We start from the raw sequence: 17428 nt of genomic DNA on the forward strand, positions 1-17428 counted from the left end.
ACTGGCTTTTTTTTTTTTTTTTTGAATTGGTCCCATTTTCACAGAATATGTTTGTCCACCCCTTCACTTTCAATCTGTGTGTATTCTTAGGTATGAAGCGAGTCTCTTCTAGGCAGCAAATAGATGGGCCTTCTTTCTTTACCAGTGCCCCTGGTCACCAGCACCAGGCATCCAGGGTGTCTCCTGGGTGAGCTGTCTGTACTCTACTGTTGTGATTGAGTCATGTTTATCCTCAGTTCAGTTGGCTGCTCTGACCCAGTTTTCCTGCTGTGTATGCACTGACTGGTCTGGGTTTGGTTCCTATGTTATTGAGAGGCCCAAGACCACTGCAGGCTCTTTGTGAGAGAGGCCAGGAGTCAGACTAGGTGTCTACAATAAGCCTCTCTGCCACAGCTGTAGGCAGCAGAGGGGCAAATCTTGCTCCTTCTGTAGCCAGCTACAAGGCCTGGCTGCAGGAACAGCAGGGGCACTGGTGTGTGGGCTTATTTCCCCCCCTCCGCAGACAGGAGTCACTTTAAGGTGGTGGAGGTTCCTGCAGGGACTGCTTGCAGGGTGTGGTAGGGTAGGAGCCACTCCAGAGGGAGCCTGCTGAGGCTGGCGGGTTGGATGAGGGGAGGCTGAGGGGCAATGTGAGGGTAGGGCATGTAGTACTAGCAAGAGAGATGGAATGTTAGGTCTGGTTGCTGCTGTCTATACTGAGGGAGGGGAAGGGAAAGGGCATCTGCCAGCACCCTTGTTCCTGTAAAATTCTGAAGATCCCTGTCCTTGTAGCTCACATTCTGAAATTAGTAAATAAATCTCCTTCACGTATACCCTACATACTTTTCAAAAAAAGTAATTTGCTACTGATGGTCATTCAAGTCAATTCCAAACTTTGGCTATTATGAAAAAATTCTGTGAATACATTTCCGTGTTTTCCTATTTTTTCTGTGAATATCCAGGATGAATTTCTAGAAGTTATATTATTGAATCTAAGGGGCGCCTGGGTGGCTCAGTTGGTTGAGCAACCGACTTCGGCCCAGGTCATGATCTGGCAGTTTGTGAGTTCGAGCCCCGCGTCGGGTTCTGTGCTGACATCTCAGAGCCTGGAGCCTGCTTCAGATTCTGTGTCTCCCCTCTCTCTACCCCACCCCTGCTCACGCTCTGTGTCTCTCTGTCTCTCAATAATAAATAAATAAACGTTAAAAAATTAAAATAAAATAATGTACATTTTACATTTTGATTGACGTTGTCATATTTCTTTCCAAAAACATAATACCAAATACTGAATGTATAATATACAACATACATGGTGTGTTGCATTTATGACTTCTTTTACAAATCATCTGTGATTATTTATCTTTGACATACACAAGGAAGAGGAGAACCATGTTTTATCCTGAATAGTTATGATAAAAACAGTTGAAATGTCCAATTTTTTGCCACTAATTTATGATTCAAATATAATTATAAAGTCTAACATGAATTTGGTTCTATTCTTTTATGTTAATTCCATTCTATTTAGGTTCCTATTCCCTTTCTGGTGTCAAATATTTAGCTATATTTTTTAAGAATGTAAGATTAGAAAATTCTTACAGTTAAAATATTTCCTTACCTCCTCTCAGTTTTCCATTTTCAATCTCTCAATTATTGTTAATTATATTTTGTTCTTCTGTTAACATAGCTTACTTTATCTTTAATGTTTATCATTTTAAATAAGACATTAAAATTTTCCTGCAATTATCAGTTTGACTATATAATTTGTCACATCATTAGGAAAAAATACAGAAATTGACATGCTATCATTTTCTGTCACCTCTTTCTCTACACTTTTTAAAATATAATTTTTACGTTGTCTCTATTACATCTTTGTGGTAAACTGTGTGAAATTGGTATTTTTGTAGATGCAACATTTTTTATATCACCTATCCTGTATGAGTCAATCTGTTATGTGCTGTTATTCATAATTCACAAAACTCTTTAGCTTTAGTTCTATATTTAGATATATTCTGTATTAAAAATGCAACACTGTTACTATAGATTTTCACTTATTTATTGTTGACCTCACTGCAAAAGCCTTATGATAATGATATTTCCTGAGTTCATGTAGCGATCACAATTATTGGGTTTTCATCATACCATCCATCCTAAGAATTTTGACAATTATAATGTTCCTAGATTTTTGCACAATTTTGCATGTATGTAAGTGTATATTTATTGTGATATAATTTAAATACATAAAATCCACCACTTTAAAGTGAAAAATTGAGTGGTTTTTAGTATATGGCCAAGGTTGTACAACCATCACAAGTAATTTTAGAATATTTAATACTCCAAAAAGAAACCCCATTCCAGTTATCAGTCACTTTCTCTCCCCCTTCCCCTTTGCACCCAGGGGGAGAGTATTCTTTCTGACTATATGGATCTGCTTAATCTGAATATCTTATATAAATGGAATTATAAAATATGTGGCTTTGGCTTCTTTCACAGCATAATGATTCCAAGGTCCATTGATGTTGTAGTATGTATCAATTGTTTATTCTTTTTTTATAAGTGAATAATATTCATATATATTTATAAAATGAATTTTATATAAATATATATGTTTATATACTGTAAGTTCTATTAATATAATTATATATTACATAATTGTATGATTATAGTATAATCTATATGCATGTAAAATATATTTATATAACATAATATATATACATATGTATTCATATTAATATATATTTTTTCATCTGTTGATGGACCCTTAGGCTGCTTCAATGTTTTAGCTTTTATGAATATTGTTCTAACATTCATATATTAATTTCTACTTGAGTACCTATTTTCAATTTTTAATTGTTATTTGATGTCTATATACCAAGGAGTGAAACATTAAGTTATGTAGCAAGTCTAACTTTTTGTGGAACTACCAAAACATTTTCTGTTTTGACTGAAATCATATTTCCACAAGCAGTGCATGAGAGTTCCAATTACTCCACATGTTTGGCAATGCTTCTTGTTTTATATTTGTTTTTACATTATTATACCATTTCCTTTTTGGTTTTTGTGTGTGCAGTGGTAGCACATTATGTATTATTTTGGTTTTTATTTCCTAATGACAATGATGCTGAGTCCCTTTACATGTGCTTATTGGCCATTTGTATATATTCTTTGGAGAAATATCTATTGAAATACTTTTCCCATGTTTAATTGATGCATCTTGTTACGTTGGGCTATGAGAGTTCTCTATAGATTTTGGATACTAGACTTTTATCATATGTATTACTTGCAAATATTTTCTTCCATTCTGTTTGATACACAAAAGGTTTTATGTTTGATGAGTTCCAGTGTATCGTAATTTTTCTTCAGTTGCTTCATTTTTGGTGTCCTATCTCAAAAACTCCGTAATATGATATTGCAAAGATTTACAACTATGTTTTCTTTTAAGAGTTTTATAATTTTGTTGTCATGATTAAAAATAATGTACATATGTGATCAATTTTGAGTTAATTTTTATATGTGGTAGAAGGTAGGGGTTCAGATTCATTCCTTTACACATGAATATCCAGTTGTCCCAGCAACTAGATAAAAAGATGGTTTGTTAAAAAGGTGATTCTTTTCACCATTAAATTTTCTTAACACCCTTGTTGAAAATCGACTGACTATAAAAGGGAGGTTTTATGTCTGGATTCCAAACTCTATTCTATTGTTTTGTCTATCCTTATGTTAGTAACACATTTTATTACTGTAGCTGTGTTACTAGGTTTTGAAGTTGGGATACATAAGTCCTATAGATTTCTACTTTTTCTAGATTTGTGTGTGTGGGGGTACTATTCTCAGTCTCTTAAGTATCTATGTGACTATTAGGATCATCCTGTATATTTCTGTAAAAAAAAAAAAAAGTAGTTGGAGTTTTGATAAGAATTATATTGAATATGTATAGGAAGTATTGCTATCTTAACAATATTAAGACTGCCTATCAATAAACATGAGGAGTCTTTCCATTTATTTAGGTCTTTAATTTCCTGTGGTTTTACGTGTACAAATTTTTTACCTCCCTGTTTAACTTATTCCTAATTATCGTATTTTTCATGCTATTATAAATGGAATTGTTTTCTTAACTTTATGAATGAATTATAAATTGCTAGCATATAGAAATATAATTGAGTTTTGTGCATTAATTTTTTGTCTTGCAACCTTGCTGAACTTATCATTTTTATTATCTTTTTGGATTCTTCAAGAATTCTTATGTATAAAATCATGTCAGCTGCAAATAGGCAAGCAAAAGAAATAAAAATACTCAGACTTGATTGTAAAAAGTAAAACTATCTCTTATCGCCCTGTCTAGAACTTCCAATACCATGTTGAATAAAATGGACAAGGGCAGACTTTTTTGTCTTTTTCCTGATCTTAAGTAACAGCTTTCAGTTTCTCAGCATTAAGAATGGTGTTGATTGTGGATTTTCTGTAGCTATCCTCTATCAAAAACATTTTTCTGCATCTACTATGATAAATATGTAAATATTTTTCCATTTCCCCCATTATTTTATAAATATGGTATATTACATTGATTGATTTCTGTATGTTGACCCATCCTCACATTTGTGAGATAACTCCCACTTGTTTATAGTATATAATACTGTATTACATATATATGTATGTATATATATACATCATATATATAATCATTTAAATTTGCTTTTCTAATATTTTGCTGAGAATATCTGTGTCAATATTCATAGAGGACACTGGCATACTATATTTTCTCGTGAGAACTTTGTCTGACTTTACCAAGATAATATTGGCCTCCTGAAATGAGTTAAGAAGTGTTCCTATATTTCTTCTTTTTAACAAATAGGTATTTAAGAAGTATTAGTGTTAGTCTTCTAATTATTTGGTTGAATGTACCAGTGAGGTCATCTGGTCCTGAATGATTCATTGTAAATTTGTTTTTATTACTAATTCAATCTGTTTATGTCTTTATAGAAATGTACTATCGTTTAATTGTTTGGCATATACCTCTTTTAAACATTTCCTTATAATCCACTTCTATTTCTGTAAAGTCTGTAGTTAAGATACATTTTTAATTCCTGATTTCAACAATTGAAACTTTTCTTTTTCCTTGGTTGGAATTGGGTGTATCTTTGCAATGAATCAGTTTTTGGTTTTGTTCAATTTTCTCTATATTTTATTTTTGCTGTTGTCTAATATTTACTTCTTCTTTCTTTTTCTTGCATTGGATTACTGAATTTTACTCCATTACTATAAAAGTAGGAGATTAGGTTACTGATTTGGGATGTTCGTTTTTATTGGAAACATTTATAGCTGTAAATGTCTATCTGAGCACTAATTTTATTGCCTGAAATAAGTACTGATATTACCAAGTATTTTGTAATTCCACTATGGTTCATTATTTGACTCTTTGGTTAATTTGTTGTTTAAGAACCACATATTTTTATTTTTATTTATTTATTTATTTATTTATTTATTTTTATTTTTTATTTTTTATTTTTTAATATATGAAATTTACTGTCAAATTGGTTTCCATACAACACCCAGTGCTCATCCCAAAAGGTGCCCTCCTCAATACCCATCACCCACCCTGCCCTCCCTCCCACCCCCCATCAACCCTCAGTTTGTTCTCAGTTTTTAACAGTCTCTTATGCTTTGGCTCTCTCCCACTCTAACCTCTTTTTTTTTTTTTTCCTTCCCCTCCCCCATGGGTTTCTGTTACGTTTCTCAGGATCCACAGAAGAGTGAAACCATATGGTATCTGTCTTTCTCTGTATGGCTTATTTCACTTAGCATCACACTCTCCAGTTCCATCCACGTTGCTACAAAAGGCCATATTTCATTTTTTCTCATTGCCACGTAGTATTCCATTGTGTATATAAACCACAATTTCTTTATCCATTCATCAGTTGATGGACATTTCGGCTCTTTCCATAATTTGGCTATTGTTGAGAGTGCTGCTATAAACATTGGGGTACAAGTGCCCCTATGCATCAGTACTCCTGTATCCCTTGGATAAATTCCTAACAGTGCTATTGCTGGGTCATAGGGTAGGTCTATTTTTAATTTTCTGAGGAACCTCCACACTGCTTTCCAGAGCGGCTGCACCAATTTGCATTCCCACCAACAGTGCAAGAGGGTAAGAACCACATATTTTTAAATTTCCTAAATTTCCTTCTGTTACTGATTTCTAATTCCTTTATTATGTTCAGAGGACATACTTTATATGATTTCCATCCTTTAAAATTTTTGAGGCTTGTTTTATTAAGAAACATATGGTCTATCCCAGAAAATGTTCTTTGAGTACTTGAGAAGAATGTGTTCTTTTGTTGGGTAGAATTTCTTTTAGTTCTAGTTCACTAATAATGTTAAAGTCTTCTATTTTTTTTATATTTTCTGCCTATTTATTTTATACATTATTGAAAATTGGGTATTGAAATGTCCAAATATTATTGAAATGTCTCTTTCTGCCTTTAGTTCTTTCAATTGTCCACTTGATGTTGGTGCATCTGATGGTTTCCCACAGGTCTCTGAGGTTCCATTTATCTTTTTTCATTCTTTGCTTATTCCTCAGACTGGATATTCTGAATTTATCTCTTGTCAGGTTTGCTGATTCTTTCTTCTGCTTGCACAGGTCTGCAGTTGATCTTTTCTACTGGATTTTTATTTCAGCTACTGTAGTTTTCAACTGTAGGATTTTTTTTTTTTTAATTTTTTTTTTTCAACGTTTTTTATTTATTTTTGGGACAGAGAGAGACAGAGCATGAACGGGGGAGGGGCAGAGAGAGAGGGAGACACAGAATCGGAAACAGGCTCCAGGCTCCGAACCATCAGCCCAGAGCCTGACGCGGGGCTCGAACTCACGGACCGCGAGATCGTGACCTGGCTGAAGTCGGACGCTCAACCGACTGCGCCACCCAGGCGCCCCTCAACTGTAGGATTTATATTTGATCCTTTTTTCATAATTTCTATCTCCTTATTGATATTCTGTGTTTGTTGACAGAACATTCTCATGTGCTCCTCTAGTTATTTAGACATGATCTCCTTTAGCTCTTTGAACACATTTAAAATAGCTAATTTACAGTAATTGAGGCTTCCTTGGGGATGGTTCCTATTGATTTTTTTTTTCTTTTGGATGGGTAATTCTTGCTTGGTTCTTCATATATAGCATAATATTTTGATGAAAAATGTGTGTTTCAAGTAATGTAAGGTACAACTCTGGAAATCAGATGCTCCTTCTATGCAGAGTTTGTTGTTGCTGCTTACTTTTTTGTTATTTAGTTAATGACATTTCTAAACAAATTTTAAAGTCTGTTTCTTTATAGTGTGTGGCCATTAAATTTATTTTAGTTTGGTTAGTGACCAGATAATAACTAATTATGGATTTTTAAAAATTCTTGGAATAAATCCCCCAGTCTTTGCTGAGGGGCTATGTGTGACTGTTAGGACACATCTTCAACACAAAACCAGGAATTTTGAACCCGGACTTAATCTTCATTTTCTGCTGTGTAGAGCCTCAGGATATATCAAAGATCTATATATCATTAAGACCTTCTCATGTTTTTTTTTTTTTTTTTTTTTTAATTCCCTAAACATGAACACAACTCTTTGAATGCATGATGTTTCCTAGGAATATGTCAGGTTTTTTTTAAAGCCCCTATACACATCTCATCCTTCACCTTTCCCTTTTAAGATTTTGGTTAATCTGGGGTGCTTGGGTGGCTCAGTCGGTTGAGCATCTAACTTCGGCTCAGGTCATGATCTCACAACTTGTGAGTTCAAGCCCTGCATTGGGCTCTGTGCTGACAGCTCAGAGCCTGGAGCCTGCTTTGGATTCTGTGTCTCCCTCTCTCTCTACCCCTAACCCACTCGCATTCTGTCTCTGTCTCTTTCAAAAATAAATCAACATTAAAATTTTTTTTTTCAAGATTTTGGTTACTCTTTTGTGTGCCCAACTCTTCTAAATCACTTTAGGCGGTCAGGGTGTTATAACATTTGACAAATACCTCTTGGGGAGAAGCTTTTAGCACTCAGCAAGTTCAAATAAGGTGAAATAAAATAAGTTATTTTAGTAGAGTCTTCCAGAGAACCACAACTCAGGTCAAGTAATTACTATTCTTTGGAAATAAAGTTTGGAAAGAACTGCAGTGCTATTGTGCTTCCTCTGATACCAGGAGTATGGCCTATTATCTTTCTAAGGCTACTCTTTAGACATCAAGTGGTGGATGAAACTAGAAGAAATGAAATACCACAAAGCATGTTGTTGATGCTAAGATTCAGCCATTCCATTTTTCTTGACGAAATGCCACCTCATGGCTGAAGTCTCAGGTTAATTTTTGGAATTCTGACAATTTGTGGCTACTTTTGTGGCTTTTTGGAGCGTCTTTACTCCATCATGTTCACATCTCTCACTCCACCTTTCATTTTCATTCCTAGTGATGTTTTTCTCATTCTTAGTTTACTTAGCTTGTCAAGATCCCTTTTTATTTTATTATAATATATTAAAAATTAATTTTATTTTTAGATTTTTCCATTGTACAACAAACTTGAATGAAAATACCTGAATTTCTTAGATTTGATTTCCAAAAGCAATTTGTCTGATATATGCATTTAGTTTCCTTTTTATCCTCAGGTAGCATTTTTGCATAGCTGCCCTCACATATCTTTTCCATATATAGTATCAATATCTAAGATAAGTTCTGTCAAAATGGTTTTTCTGGTAAAACATTCATTAATTTTTTTAACATTTATTAGTACTTCCTAGGTTCCAGTGGTTATGAGAATACATAATGAAAAATAATTCCAACTATCCCTACCCTAATTCAGCTTGTATTTTATCAAGGACAGACATAAAATAAAATCCTAGACCCTGAACTGCAGACCGGGTAAAATACCTTGAAAGGAGAAGAGATGATAGGTCCTAAGGTGAGAATTTGAGAACACAGTTCCAAGTCTGTTACAATCATTGAGAAATCTTGATGGCATGAACGAGGATGACGTCACTGAGGTGGTAATACTGGACATCCATGTAATCCAAGACACTTGTCCATAAACTGAAATTGCGACTTGATGGGTTAAGCACTGTAGATTTTATCCATCTCTTCCATTGCAGGAGATTTTGGGGAAAAGTGTGTTCGATAGTGTCAATACTTACCTACTCAAAAACCTTTTATCTACATATTTTCTTGACTGAGCTCATCTTTTACTATGAAAGCTATTCTTTTCAGATATTAGCTTTTCCACTCTCCATTACAGTGAGCAAATACATACTTTAGTCAATCTTGATTAATATCACAAAAAGAAAAAAATTGCCTGCTGAGGGGATAGTTTATGGAAAAAAACTTATTCTCTAAACTTAAAAAAATGATGAAAATAAATTCATCTCTTCTTCAGCTAGATGTGAGATGCCCATGATTTGAAATAGTAGGAAATAAGCCTAGAACTCAAGCTAACATTTAAGGAGGCTAAAATTTGAGTTAAAAATAGCAGTTCTAATCTAAATCCATCTGCAACTGTATTTCAGGACTCCCATTATATTTCTGGTGAGAAATTCTTAGTAAATGTGCTCTCGTTGATAGAAAATGACAAGGATAACTCATTTGTTACTTGAAATATCAGTTTGTATTGTAATTTACTCCTAATCATGGGTAGATGTTTTTGTTAACATTTGGTCAGAGACAATCAATCTCCCTCTTTCTAGCCATTACTTTCACTGTGACAATGTCAGAATTCAACGCATAGGTAATCAGAATATTAAAAGTAGAATAAACAGATAACAATATAGAAGAAAATAATGCTGAGTATTTTCCAAAGTTAGAGAGTAAACCACAAATCTAAGAGACAGCAAAACTATGCATATCATATTTAACTTGTTAAAAACCAATGATAACCAATGAAAAGAAAAAATATTACCATGACAACAACAATATACTATTTATAGAAGGACAAGGATTAAGAATTATAGCAATCTGTTCATCAGAAAACCTTAAACAAGACAGGAGAGTGGTATCTTCAATGTGCTGAATAAAAAAGTGGTCAATGCAGAATTCTATATCCAGTGAAAACATTATTCAGAATTTAAGGAGAAATAAATGCTTTCAAAGAAACAAAAACTAAGGGAACCCATTGCTATTAGACCTACAGTGAAAGAAATGTTTGAGAATGGTCTTTAGGAAAAAGGGACAGGATCATTCAGAAAATAGAACATCAGAATATTGAAAATGGAAAAAAAATAAAAGTACATATAGTATTTTTTTCTTATTTGTAGTTTTTGAAAACATAACTGATAAAAACCAGGCTGAATTATATATTAGGTGTTTACAGCATAAAATTCAGGAAAACAATGGCATAAGGGATGGAAGAGAGAATAGGTTTTACACAATTAAAAGTTTCTTACACTGCACACAAGGTGATATAATATTATGTTACAACTGTTGCAGGTTATTTTTAAATGTATATTGTGAACCCCAGAGCAACCAGTAAAAAATGTGTTAAGATAATATAACCAATAAAGTAGATTAAATGGGCTCATTAAAAACTGCTAAATTAAAACCAGAGAAGACAGAAAAAGAGAAAAAAAGTTACAAGGAAGGATCAAATGGAGAAAATAGAAAACAGATAACACGATGCTACAATATAATCCAGTCACATCAATAGTCATCGTGAATGTCAATGATCTAAACCCACTAGTCAAAAGAGAATCTTATATAAAACAATAATGACCCAACTATATTCGTCAATAAGAATCCATTACAATTATATGATACTGATAGGTTATGTATGGTAAGAGGATGAAGAAAGATGCAATAATTAACCAGAATAAATCTCAAGAAACTATATTAATTCATATAAATTACATTTCAGTACAAGAAACTTTTTCAGAGATAGATAGGAAACAAATGATGAAATGGGTAAATTTTACCCAAAAGACTAAAGAATCCTAAATTTGTATCCATGTGTCAAGACAGTATCAAATAGGATGCCTGGGTGGCTCAGTTGGTTGAGTGACTTCAGCTCAGGTCATGATCTCACGTACTGGATGTGAGCCCCATGTTGGACTTTGTGCTGACAGCTCAGAGCCTGGAGCCTGCTTTGGATCTGTGTCTCCCTCTCTCTCTCTTCCCCTCCTCCACTCACACTCTTGTCACTCTCCCTCTCTCTCTCAAAAATAAACAAACATTAAAAAAAAAGTATCGAAACACATGGGGAAATAATGGATAAAAACAAAAGGAAAAATAAATGGATTTTTAATTATGATTGGAGACATTAACATGCCTCTCTCAGAAATTGACAGAACAAGTAGCCAGAAAATGAATAAAAAAATAGATAACCCCCAAACAACTGTCCATCACTTGGATCTCTTTGAGAGTTCTGGAGCATTCCATCTAACAATAGTAGAATACACAGTCTTCTCAAGTACAAATGGAGCAGACATCTATGTAAACTGCATCCAGGAGTATAAAACAAACCTTAATAAATTTAAAAACAGAAATTACTATAATACGCTTTTGGACTGAGACAAAATTAAACTAGAAGTCAATATTAGAGAGGTAGCCAAAAAATCTCCAAATATTTAGAAAATAAAAATCACATCTATCTAATCCATGAGTTGAAGAGAAAGTCTCAAGAGCAATTTAAACTAGCTGCCTTTTCTTTATAAGTATCCTCTCAGCTTTAAAGAATAGTGATGGATATAGCAGCAGTGACACATTGAATGGTAGTTATACATGTATGCTAGAGGAGTTTTCAACCTCTCTTTATATACTTCCTGCCCACATACTCAAGATGGGTCTTCCACAGTATCATTTTGGGTGGTAATCAGAATGAATATCAGATTTTGATCACTCCCCTTTCTTCCCCTCTAATACTGGGAGAAGCGTAGATATTATAGAGTTTAAGAGTGGTAGTGATTTTTAAATTTGTTTTCTTTCTCGACCTGTTAAGATATAATGGTAGGTGTTGAATTTCTGCTACTGTGTTTCCTTGCTTATTTGTATCTGTTTTAGTAGGCTTTCACTAAGAAGTTTCTTTCATTCAGTTTCTCTTTCACAAAATTTTCCAACTGTTTTCAGATTTTTTTTTTTAAAGTTTTTTTAACGTTTATTTATTTTTGAGACAGAGAGAGACAGAGCATGAACAGGGGAGGGGCAGAGAGAGAGGAAGACAGAGAATCGGAAACAGGCTCCAGGCTCTGAGCTGTCAGCACAGAGCCTGACGCGGGGCTCGAACTCACGGACCGTGAGATCATGACCTGAGCCGAAGTGGGCCATTTAACCGACCGAGCCACCCAGGCGCCCCCAGCTTTTTTTAAATTATATTTTGTTTACAGTGAAAGGTTTTACATTCAACAGTAAGTTTATAGCATTTTGTAACAAGATTTCAACTTGACCAACTCAATAACTTCATGGGCCTAATTTCAAGATGAATCATCAATTTCAAATGTAACTTGGTTGGGAAGGAATCTGGTATGAAATGAAAAGTCATTCAGAGTTGGGGGTGATTTCTAAGCCCACTATGCAATTTTTAGTCTAATCACAGAAGAAAAAAAAATTAAGAGATTATTTACTCAGCCTCTTCATTACAGAGAGAAGGTGGATTTTTAGAAGTACTACATTAGGAGCAACAACTAATAATAACAATTTCTAAATTTGGCCCATTATATTTTACTTTTATCGCCTTTCATCTTACTTCTTTATACCATTTTAAATAATATTTAATCTTACAAGGAAGTTTTGAAGATGTAGTTTCTGATATAACCATTAGGGGCCATTGCTCATGTTTGATACATGTAGCCACTTCAAATCCTGTCATGACTCACAGTACCTTTCATCATTATTTTCTCTTAAACTCCCTAATATATTTAATGGTTTTATGTAGTTTAAAGGGTAACCATAACTTCAGTTAGTGAAGCGATCCAAAAGGATTATTTCTCATTATGTTAGTTATTTTCTATTGTTACTTCTTCTGAATCTCTGAAAGCCTTTTTTCCTTCCAATTTTCCTTTGTTCTTAGGTAACTCTGAAATTACTAAGCATCAAATGTAGTATAAAACTTTCATTTAGCAATTCAAATATACTAAATGCCTATTAATTACAATTTAAAATTACAATAAGGGAGCTTCCAATTGGTGACCATGTGGAGCTGCAGGGAGAGTGGCAGCCTGGAGAGCTCAGGGAAGCTGCCTGCCCTTGCTGCACACCTCCTCCTCCCCATCTGGCTATTCCCGAGTCACATCCTTTGTCACTCACCTCGTGATCTGGGCAGTCCAAGATGACAGCATAGGAAGATCCTGAATTCACCTCCTTGTATGAACATACTGAGTCTACAGCTACATGTGCAACAATTCCCTCTGAAAACGACCTGAAAAACAGAAAACAGATGAACAACTTCCTCACAACAAACAATAAAAGGGCTGCATGGAGACAGGAAGATGACAGCATAGGAGGAGGCTGGGCTCACCTCATCCTGCAGATCTCTTAGATTCCACCCACACCTGCCTAAATAACCCAGAAAACTGCCAGAAGATGAGCAAAATGGACTTTCCGGAGCCAAGCATAGACAAGAGTCCCACAGAAAAGGGTAGGAAGGGCAGAGAGGCAGCGCATGCTACATGGACTAGCGAGACAGAGCCGGGGCGGTGGAGGGGCAGCCCGCCGGGCAAGGCAGAGCCCCTGAAGTCTAGCTTGCAAAAGCGGAGGGGCCAGACTGCATGAGTTCTGACAACCAGCAGGACTTAATATGTGGAATGTTAAAAGTCAACAGCTCTGTTCTTGGAGAGTGGGAGGGCGAGAGGACACCAGGAGGGAGACTTGTTGAGCCCCTGAAGGACAGAGTTCAGTAGGGGAACAAAGGCACTGGCAAGCGCCATTTTCCTTTCCTATCCTCCAGTTGAAATTCCAAAGGGAACTGGTTCCTGTCACTGAACTTGCTTGCAACCCTGTGCTTCTGTGAATCCATCCATCCTAAGAGTCTGCCTCCCTCCCAGTGCTGCAGAGTCCCTCCCACAGGGGACCACGGACCCCAAAGCAAGCTAAGCCTAACACTCCTGCCCCTGTGCACCTCGCAGATTCACCCTAGCTAATATGCCCTGGACCAGATCCCATAGAGGCAGCACCACAAGCATGGCAGTGTGGAAGTAGCCCAGACAGGGGTCACACCACTCCACAGTGAGTCCTGCCCCTGGGAGAGGGGAAGATAAGGTACACACCAGTCTGCCTGTGGCCCCGCCCACCAACGCAAGTTACTCCAGACAGCACAGCAGAAGTGCCCTGCAGTTTGGAGCCACCACAAGGACTAACAAAAATGACGAAATGGAGTTTCAAAAGAAACTCCAGGAAGCAGCTACAGCTAATGAATTGATCAAAAACGATTTAAGCAATATAACAGAACAAGAATTTAGAATAATAGTCATAATTTAACCGCTGGGATTGAAAAAGTAGAGAGGACAGCAGAGAATCTATTGCTACAGAGATCAAGGGGCTAAGAAATAGTCATGAGGAACTAAAAAATGCAATAAATGAGGTGCAAAATAAAACGGAGGCAGCCATAGCACAAATTGAAGAGGCAGAGGAGAGAATAGGTGAATTAGAAGATAAAATAATGGGAAAAGAGAAATAAAAAAATCCAGGAGTATGAAGGGAGAATTAGAGAACTAAGTGATGCAATCAAATGGAACAATATCCGTATCATAGGAATTCCAGAAGAAAGAAGAGAGAGAGCAAGGAGCTGAAGGTGTACTTGAACAAATCATAGCTGAGAACTTCCCTGATTTGGATAAGGAAACAGGCATTGAACTCCAAGAGGCACAGAGAACTACCTTCAGATGTAACTTGAATTGATCTTCTGCACAACATATCATAGTGAAAGTGGCAAATACAAACATAAAGAAGGAATTCTGAAAGCAGCTAGGGATAAACAGGTTCTAACTTACAAAGGTAGACACATAAGGGTAGTAGCAGACCTATCCACTGAAACTTGGCAGACCAGAAAGGAATGGCAGGAAATCTTCAATGTGATGAACAGAAAAAATATGCAGCTGAGAATCCTTTATCCAGCAAGTCTGTCATTCAGAATAGAAAGGGAGATAAAGATTTTCCCCAACAAACTGAAGGAATTCAGAATAGGGTATCAGAATGGATTTCAAAAAAAAAAAGACCCATCTATTTGCTGTCTACAAGAGACTCATTTTAGACCTGAGGACACCTTCAGATTTAAAGTGATGGGATGGAGAACTACCTATCATGCTACTGGAAGTCAAAAGAAAGCTGGAATAGCCATACTTATATCAGACAAACTAGACTTTAAATTAAAGGCTGTAACAAGAGATGAACAAGGGCATTACATAATAATTACAGGGTCCATCCATTAGGAAGAGCTAACAATTATAAATGTCTATGCACTGAATATGGGAGCCCCCAAATATATAAAACAATCACAAACATAAGCAACCTTATTGATAAGAATGTGGTAACTGCAGGGGACTTTAATACCTCACTTACAACAATGGATAGATCATCTAGACACAGGATCAATAAAGAAACAAGAGCCCTGAATGATAAATTGGATCAGATGGATTTGACAGATATATTTAGAACTCTGCATCCCAAAGCAACAGAATATACTTTCTTCTCAAATGCACATGGAACATTGTCCAAGATAGATCACATACTGGGTCACAAAACAGCCCTTCATAAGTAGAAAAGAATTGAGATCATACCATGCACACTTTCAGACCACAATGCCATGCAACTTGAAATCAACCACAGGAAAACGTGTGGAAAACCTCCAAAAGTATGGAGGTTAAAGAACACCCTACTAAAGAATGAATGGGTCAACCAGGCAATTAGAGAAGAAATAAAAAAATATATGTAAACAAATGAAAATGAAAATACAAAAATCCAAATGCTTTGGGATGCAGCGAAGGCAGTCTTGAAAGGAAAATACATTGCAATCCAGGTCTATCTCAAGAAACAAGAAAAATCCCAAATACAAAATCTAACAGCACACCTAAAGGAAATAGAAGCAGATCAGCAAAGGCAGCCTAAACCCAGCAGAAGAAGAGAAATAATAAAGATCAGAGCAGAAATAAACAATATAGAGTCTAAAAAAACTGTAGAGCAGATCAATGAAACCAAGAGTTGTTTTTTTGAAAAAATAAACAGATTTGATAAACCTCTAGCCAGGCTTCTCAAAAAGAAAAGGGAGATGACCCAAATAGATAAAATCATGAATGAACATGTAATTATTACAACCAATCCCTCAGAAATACAATCAATCATCAGGGAATACTCTGAAAAAGTATATGCCAACAAACTGGACCACCTGGAAGAAATGGACAAATTCCTAAACACCCAGACACTTCCAAAAGTCAAACAGGAAGAAATAGAAAACTTGAACAGACCCATAACCAGCGAAGAAATTGAATCGGTTATCAAAAATCTCCCAACAAATAAGAGTCCAGGACCAGATGGCTTCCCAGGGGAGTTCTACCAGACATTTAAAGCAGAGATAATACCTATCCTTCTCAAGCTGTTCCAAAAAATAGAAAGGGAAGGAAAACTTCCAGACTCATTCTATGAAGTCAGCATTACTTTGATTCCTAAACCAGACAAACACCCAGCAGAAAAAGAGAATTACAGGCCAATATCCCTGATGAATATGGATGCAAAAATTCTCAACAAGATACTAGCAAATGGAATTCAACAGCATATAAAAAGAATTATTCACCATGATCAAGTGGGATTCATTCCTTGGCTGCAGGGCTGGTTCAACATTCACAAATCAATCAATGTGATACATCACATTAATAAAAGAAAAGAACCATATGATCCTGTCAATCGATGCAGAAAAAGCATTTGACAAAATTCAGCATCGTTTCTTAATAAAAACCCTCGAGAATGTCGGGATAGAAGGAATGTACTTAAACATCATAAAAGCCATTTATGAAAAGCCCACAGCTAACATCATCCTCAATGGGGAAAAACTGAGAGCTTTTTCCCTGAGATCAGGAACAGGACAGGGATGTCCACTCTCACCGCCGATGTTTAACATAGTGTTGGAAGTTCTAGCATCAACAATCAGACAACAAAAGGAAATCAAAGGCATCAAAATCGGCAAAGATGAAGTCAAGCTTTCGCTTTTTGCAGATGACATGATATTATACATGGAAAATCCAACAGACTCCACCAGAAGTCTGCTACAACTGATACATGAATTCAGCAAAGCCATAGGATACAAAATTAATGTACAGAAATTAGTACATTATACACTAATAATGAAGCAACAGAAAGACAAAGAAATTGATCCCATTCACAATAGCACTAAGAACGATAAAATACCTAGGAATAAACCTAACCAAAGATTTAAAAGATCTGTTTGCTGAAAACTATAGAAAGCCTATGAAGGAAATTGAAGATGATACAAAGAAATGGAAAAACGTTCCATGCTC

At 35.6% G+C, this 17428-nt stretch overlaps 2 long non-coding RNA genes across 2 annotated transcripts in view; one reads left to right on the top strand and one right to left on the bottom strand.

The window, feature by feature from the left end:
• The window catches only part of LOC132681136 (uncharacterized), a 181089-nt gene that overhangs the window by 50612 nt on the left and 113049 nt on the right, over window positions 1-17428 (top strand). The gene's annotated exons all lie outside the window — the stretch shown is intronic.
• Window positions 1-17428, bottom strand: part of LOC132681135 (uncharacterized) — a 142964-nt gene that overhangs the window by 13252 nt on the left and 112284 nt on the right. The window contains exon 4 of the long non-coding RNA XR_009610884.3: window positions 13230-13341. This is a non-coding gene — a long non-coding RNA (uncharacterized LOC132681135). The remainder of the gene's footprint in view (window positions 1-13229; window positions 13342-17428) is intronic.

The sequence above is a fragment of the Panthera onca genome, chromosome A1, assembly GCF_046562875.1.
Source record: "Panthera onca isolate mPanOnc1 chromosome A1, mPanOnc1 haplotype 2, whole genome shotgun sequence".
Classification (NCBI taxonomy): domain Eukaryota; kingdom Metazoa; phylum Chordata; class Mammalia; order Carnivora; family Felidae; genus Panthera; species Panthera onca.